Source organism: Armigeres subalbatus, chromosome 3, assembly GCF_024139115.2.
Source record: "Armigeres subalbatus isolate Guangzhou_Male chromosome 3, GZ_Asu_2, whole genome shotgun sequence".
NCBI lineage: Eukaryota > Metazoa > Arthropoda > Insecta > Diptera > Culicidae > Armigeres > Armigeres subalbatus.
The window spans coordinates 252,055,215-252,062,690 of NC_085141.1; the positions used below are offsets into that span (position 1 = coordinate 252,055,215).

The 7,476-nt window shown below is 32.2% G+C and overlaps 1 protein-coding gene across 1 annotated transcript in view; it reads left to right on the forward strand.

Moving 5' to 3' along the window:
- Positions 1–6,975: 6,975 nt before the first annotated feature.
- Positions 6,976–7,476, forward strand: part of LOC134223522 (inositol polyphosphate multikinase) — a 31,250-nt gene continuing 30,749 nt past the window's right edge. The window contains exon 1 of the mRNA XM_062702691.1: positions 6,976–7,263. The gene's annotated coding sequence lies outside the window, so the exon portion shown is untranslated. The remainder of the gene's footprint in view (positions 7,264–7,476) is intronic.

The following is a 7,476-nucleotide window of genomic DNA, read 5'->3' on the forward strand; positions in this document are numbered from 1 at the left end:
AATAGAGCTTAAATTTACATCTGTTGACATACTCCTTAATAATTTTCATTCTTCAATTCAATTCCAAATAATATTACAGTGCAAATTAGTAGTATTGACAAACTCATCCATACGTTCTACCATAAAATCTGAACAAACTTCAATACTCTATTTATGATACAGAAAATTTCTATCAAAAGATTGTTGAAAATTATTTTACATTTAAGATTTTTACAGATGGATCAAAGACCAGCCAGGGTGTATGGTGTAGTTTCTATGACCCAGAAGAGACAAAAAGTCTTTTGAACTTAGCTTGATTATCCCTTCTACCAATAATAGACACCAGAATTAGTCGCAATAATTGAAATACATAGAATATACAATTGCACAAATCTTGAAAGCAAGCAGATTTGATTCAATGGTTGCAGAGCATTAACTAACCTTCTTGAGACGTTATTTAATCAGCGACTCATTCCATTAATTAGTTACAATCATTTTGATGAAATAATCATACCGACTGGATTCAAGACATATCAATTTAACAGAGTAATGACAGAGCCGACGGCAGCAAAATTAGGCATACAAAAATACAACAGGAAAATTACGCACTTACATAGGTGATATTTATTGATTTAAAACAAGAACATTGCAGAATGGAACAATGAGTGCAAATCCCTATCCCAAGAAAAGGAATGAAAACATATGAAATAATAGATAAAATAGAACTAAAACCAGCAGGCAGCCCATAGTTATCAACAACAAAACAATTATTATCAATAGAATGGGCTTGTTCGCATCGGCGACAAAAGACAGACTAGTAAAATGAGATTTAATTAACTCAGACCTTTGTTCCATTTGTAATACACCAGAAACTCACTACATATTCATGACTGTGCTAAACTATCGACGATTAAAACAAATTCCCAATATACAATAAAATGAATTCTAAATATCATTTGAAAAGAAAAAAAATGACAATGAATACCTCAAATATCAGGTTTATCAATAAAGCCAAGATTAATGTTGAATTTTAACTTTCATATGGAATATAACCATTAGTTCTGTCGAACATATGGGTATGGTTTGTTTTCCTTCACTGCTTTGAATAGTCAAAATACAATCTAACATTCGCGTAACAATCATTTTTTAAATAAAATGGTCATTAATTCAATCTAATTTGACCTTGGCAAATATGGACCAGGTCTAATACCATCAAAAGGAGAAAAAAACTACATCAACATTCTCCCTCCAAATTTGGTGCAAGACGGACGTTGGAAAATGATATCAAGTGTCGAATTTCGCGGCGTTTTCAATACGATTAGTTAATAAACCACAACTTTTGACTATTGTCGGCGTTGTGGTGGTGATTTCTCTGCATACGGTGTATTGTGAAGATAGAGGTGGTTTTGTGAACAAGTTTTCGCTTTATTCCATAGATCTTTGCTTTGTTTATCAAGTGCTGATTAGAGTGTTTTCATTGAGTCAACAGGTGATCAAATGATCCTCGTTTGATGAAGTGTGGTGAAAATGAGAGCAGGATTTGTTGGTCCCCTTGAAGATGACGAGACAATAACAGACTACGATTCAGCTACAGAAGGAAAAACGGAGGTAACTTACGCAGGAAAATGGATACTAACGGTAACATAGTATGCAAAAACAGAAATGGACACCGGAACGAACAAAAATGAAAAAAGGTCAAAGACAAAAATAAGGACAAGAGCAAGAACAAAACAGATGGCAACGATGAGTCTCAGGGACGGTTGGCATAAAACAAAATTTTCAAAACGTTCATTCTTGAACCGAATAGACAGAACTCGAACCAATTCATATTATGGAAATAGCAAGACTCCTACACGCAATATCAAAGTAACATACAAAGATCGTAAAAGCCGGTAGAAACAGATTCAAAATCATTTTGAAAATCCCAGACACGCAGAACCATTAATTAATTCAGGATGCTTATCGAGGACTGACATATAAAAATTTTTTATTACCAACTATGTACAAAGAGACCATTGGTGGCCATCAGAATGTACCGCCGTCTATATCTGAATCGGAAATTTTGAATAACCTGGAATCTGACAGAATCAAAATAACACGAAAATTGAGAGAATCAAGAAACTAAACAAAAAAGACTTGGTTCGACATATGCAATCAAGATTTATGCCGAAGGGAAAAGCTTCCCGTCAGGTAAGAATCTTTGATCTGCCATATGAGGTGGATTGTTACGTATTTCCATGAAGTGCTGTGTAAGATGTGTCAGATACGGGCACTCCACAAAAGCATGCAAGTCCCCAAAAGTAAGATGCATTAATTATTCTTTGAAGGTCATGAAGGAAAAGATTGCACGTCACTTAGCATTTGCTGTTGGCATTGCAAAGCAGGACATAAAGCTTTTTGACCCAGAGTGCAGGAAAAGGTAGACAGGATAACATAAGAAAATCTATGGCATACAATAAATTAACATTTGCAGAAGCCTGCCAGATCATATCCATTACCCTCTCAAATTCAATACAGGCTCCAGGATAACTCTCAGTTCCCGATTCTCACCAACCAGAAATCCAAACAGAAACTCCCATAATCAATGAAAAACCAAAGACATAATCCCCAATAAACCAATCACCCAACAGCAACCAACTAATAATCCGATTCAAAATGGTCAATCCCCTAAAACATACAGTAATATTACAACATCTGAATATATTACCAAAACTGAACTAGAACAGATTGTTAACCAACTCAAAAGTAGAAATAGTTAAACAATTGAATGTCACAAAACTGATCACCCAAAATCAAGGAAAATTCAAGAAACAATTATGAACAATATTTCAACGACTAATGAAGAATAGTAAATCAGATAATCGACAACTACTCATCAATATTAATAAACAGCTGAATGAGCTGGTTAACCCGGAAATTTTAAGCGATTACGAACCACCGGATAATAAGACACAAGATGTCTAAATTCAGGAATTTGAACATTCTACAAAATAATATAAACAGTATTCGTCCAAATTCAAACCGGTCTTTGCTTACACATTTCTTAAAATTACACAAAATCGACATAGCTTTTTATCAGAGATTTGGCTCAAACCAAAAAGAAGATTTTAACTTTCCAGGATATAAGTTTCCGAAAAAACCCGTGACAAAGGTTATGGTGGAGTTGCTTTTCTGATTAAGAATGAAATAGACTTCAAACTCCTAAAAATGCCAAATATCCATCCAATAGAAGCAATAGCTATTCAAACAATTAATACATCTGAACCTTTATTTGTTTATTTCAATATACATTCCCCCAAGTCCAATTAATAACAATCAAATTAAAAATCCTCAAACTTCTGTTAGATTTCATCGATAAAAGTTAATTTAGGGTACAGTTTTAGCAGGAGATTTCAATGCACATCATCCATTATGGAATAATGCATCTAAAATCTGTCCAAGAGGAGAACTAATAGTTGATATGATTGAGAATAGAGATCTTATTTCCATTAATGATGGCTCCCGACCATGATAAAACCCTAATACGACTCCATCAGCGATTGATCTAACATTTGTTTCATCTGGCATAGCTCCTAAAACTAATTGGGCGGTGTTAGATGAGGAAATTTAATGGTGATCATAAGATCATAAATTCCAAATAATAAATGCAGCAAAACAACATCTCTGTAACAAAGAATTAGTTAACAACAAAAAAGCAATAGAAAATTTAAATAAAATTGATCCTTGTACAATAAATACTCCAGAAGAACTAATTAATATATTTAACCACAACATAACAAATGCGAAATATAAACCTAACCAAAAATTTCAACCAAAAATATGGTGGACTCTTGAAATTCAAGAACTATACGACGAAAAAAATAGGAAATTAGCAACATACTGTAATAGTCTAACCTTAGAACATTTCTTAGATTTCAAAAAGTCAAGAACTATTCTTAAGGCTAAAATCAGAAAAGAAAAAAGGAAATGTTTTCATCAATTAACTGATACTTTGACTCCTGAATTAAATATTAAACAACTGATCAGCGGTGGTTTTAATAAAAAGCAAAATGTAATATTATTGAATGATGTAAATTTATCGACTCAATTTATGAATAATAACTTCCCTAACCTAACCAACGATGTTCAATATTCTATTTTACCCACTGTAAATAAATTATCATTTAGTTATAATGATATAACTAATGTTATCAAGTCTAAGAAAAAAAGTTCAGCTCCAGGTTTAGATAATGTGTCTTGTATATTAAAACAACTCAGTCCCCAGAATTATTAAGACAAATAGAATTGATATGTAACACAACAATTTCCACTACAAATATACCCGATGACTGGTTGAATATTAAATGAGTTCCAATTTTAAAAACGGGAAGCCAGAAAATCTACCTGAATCTTACAGACCAATTTGTTTGATTTCTACTTTCTTAAAACTATAAATATTAAATTAAAATAGTTTTAACTACATTTACCATTGATAATAACATTATTCCTAAGTATTCTTTTGGATTTCGAGAAAAAACTTCAGCTGTAAATTGTGTAAATACTTTGACTTCATTGATTAATACTGCCAAAAAACAATAGAAAGGTTATTTTAGTTACCTTTCTAGATTTAACAAAGGCCTTTGATAATGTAAATATTACTAAACTTTTAGAAATACTCATAGATTTCCAATTATCCATCTGAATTAATTAACTGGCTGTACATGTATTTAAAGCCAAAGAACTATTATCTTAACACTTAATGATGGAACCAGTATTCGTAGGCAGACAAATAAAGGACTTCCCGCAAGGATGTCCTTTATCTCCCATTCTATTCAATATTTACACCTCAAACTCCACTCCAACTGAAATAGAAAAGCATCTTAATTCAATTTGCCGATGACTTTTGCCTTAGTATCAGAAGGAAACGATATAATGGAAGCTGAAAATAAAATGAACTCATCTTTAAACATAATAAACTCCGAGCTTGTAACTTTAGAAATGCAAATAAACCCTAATAAATCAGGAACAGTCTGTTTTACGAATAACATCCCTGATAGTTTAAATGTACATATTAACAATAATCAAATAGAATTGAAACCAGTCCATCAATACCTCGGAATTTGGTTAGATCACCGGCTTAATTTCAAAACCCACATAACAGAAACCACAATCAAGGCAAAGAAAAAAATTAATATCATTAAAATGCTCAGTAGAAAAAAGGTGGCTGTCATCCCGAAACCTTACAAAAAATCAACAACTCAATAATTAGATCCGTTTTAGATTATGGTATTTCAGTTTATTCCTCGGCTTCAAAAACAGATTTCAATAGATTAGAAAAAGTTCAAAATTTGTCCATCAGAACAAGCCTTAGATATTTACAATCAACACCGATACATGTTATATATGCAGAGGCAGGTGAATTACCCTTAAAATACAGAGCACAATATTTAACTTTTAAAGAAATTCTCAAAACATTGTATTACAGTAATAGTCCAATTTTAGATAAACTTTCTGAACTCATTAACTCCAATGAGCTACCCAAATTTACATCTTATTTAGAAAAAATAGCCTCGCTTATTAATTTTCACATTCTTCAATTAAAAATTCCAAATAATAATACGGTGCAAAATTAATGATATTGACAAACTCATCATACATTCTACCATAAAAAATCTGAACAAAAACAATACTCCTATTGCAATGCAGAAATTTCTAACTCAAAAGTTTATTGAAGAAAATTATTTTACACATTTTAAGATTTTTACAGATGAATCAAAGAACAGCCAGAGTGTAGGGTGTGGTTTCTATGATGAAGAGAACAAAAAGTCTTTTAGTTTCAAACTTAGTCATCATTTCTCAATAATGAACGCAGAGTTAGTCGCAATAATCGAAGCCATAGAATATGCAATTTGTACAAATCATACAAAAATAGTAATTTTCAACGGTTCACAAAGTAGTTGCAGAGCATTATTAAACACTAACAAAGACAATTATTTAATCAATAAACTCATTACATTAATTAATTACAATCATTTTGATGAAATAATCATACAGTGGATTCCAGGACATATCAATTTAACAGGTAATGACAGAGCCGACACAGCGGCAAAATTAGGCATACAAAGAATACAACAGGAAAATTACGCACTTACTATGGGTGACTGTTTATTGAATTTCAAACAAGAACTTGTTACAGAATGGAACAATGAATACAAATCCCTATTACAAGAAAAAGGAATAAAACAGTATGAAATAATGAATAAAATAGAACTTAAACCATGGTATTACGATATCAGGTTATCAACAACAGAGACAATTATTCTCAATAGAATCAGAACATTTCATACATCAGCGACAAAAGACAGACTAGTAAAATGGAATTTAATTAACTCAGACCTTTGTTCAACCTGTAATACACCAGAAACTCTTCACCATATTCTATATGACTGTGCTTTAAACTATCGACGATTAGAAACAAATTCCCCGTGCTCCACAATAAAAATAGACCTAAATATCATTTTGAAGAAAAAATATTGATGAATACCTCCAAATATCAGAGTTTATCAACCAGGCAAAGATTAATGTTTGAATTTTTAACTTTCACTTGTAGATATAACCATTGATTTCTGTCCGAACATGCTCCGTTGTAGTTTGTTTTCCTTCATATGCTTTGAGAATAGTCAAATAGTCTAACATTCGCGTAACCGTCATTTTAAATAAAATGGTCATTTAATTCAATCTAATTTGACACTTGGCAAATATGGACCAACAGGTCTGTGCCATCAAAAGGAGAAAAAAAACTTCACACATGTTCAAATAAAGCAGCAACCAAAGCGTTTTCTTGGGGCGGAGTCAATGTTCGTCAAACTGCTTGACTGGTGTGTACACTGCATAAGACGTTGTTCAACGTTAGAACACCCCTGCAACTAAATCGATCGAAAACATTTTGCCGATGCGCGATTTCATCAGTGTGCACTGTCCTTTATTTCCGGTTGCGCGCTTGGGAAATATTTCACTGTTTTGATAATTTTTTCCCTTGTTCTGACACTTCGCGTTTTGTTTTGGTGTTGCGATAAGAATCCTGTTTTGCACGATATGGATTTTTTTTCATGGAAAAAGTGAATTTAATTATATTGAGTGAATTTATAGTGTGATCGTGGTTTGGTTTACAATATATTGATAAACCTGATATAATAATTATAGTGATTAAACTGCAAAAGTGGAGTACTGCTGAGCACTTGCTTTTCGCGACCCCCGTTCCAGTTTTCATTGCTTTCTATAGATTTGCAAGAATATGGATCTAATGTAAGTAAAATATATTTTTGTAATTTAGTTCATCACCTGGTTGGATATTTTTCATCCGAAGAAGTAACAATGTGATACGGCAATGGTCTATTTTTGGAAATTTTCCGTATTATCAGACAACACATTCAGTTTTGACTTATTGTTGCTGCTGTAGGGCTGGTTTCGGCGGGTAATTTTGTTTGATAATTGTTTTCTGTTATTTTAAAAAAGGAA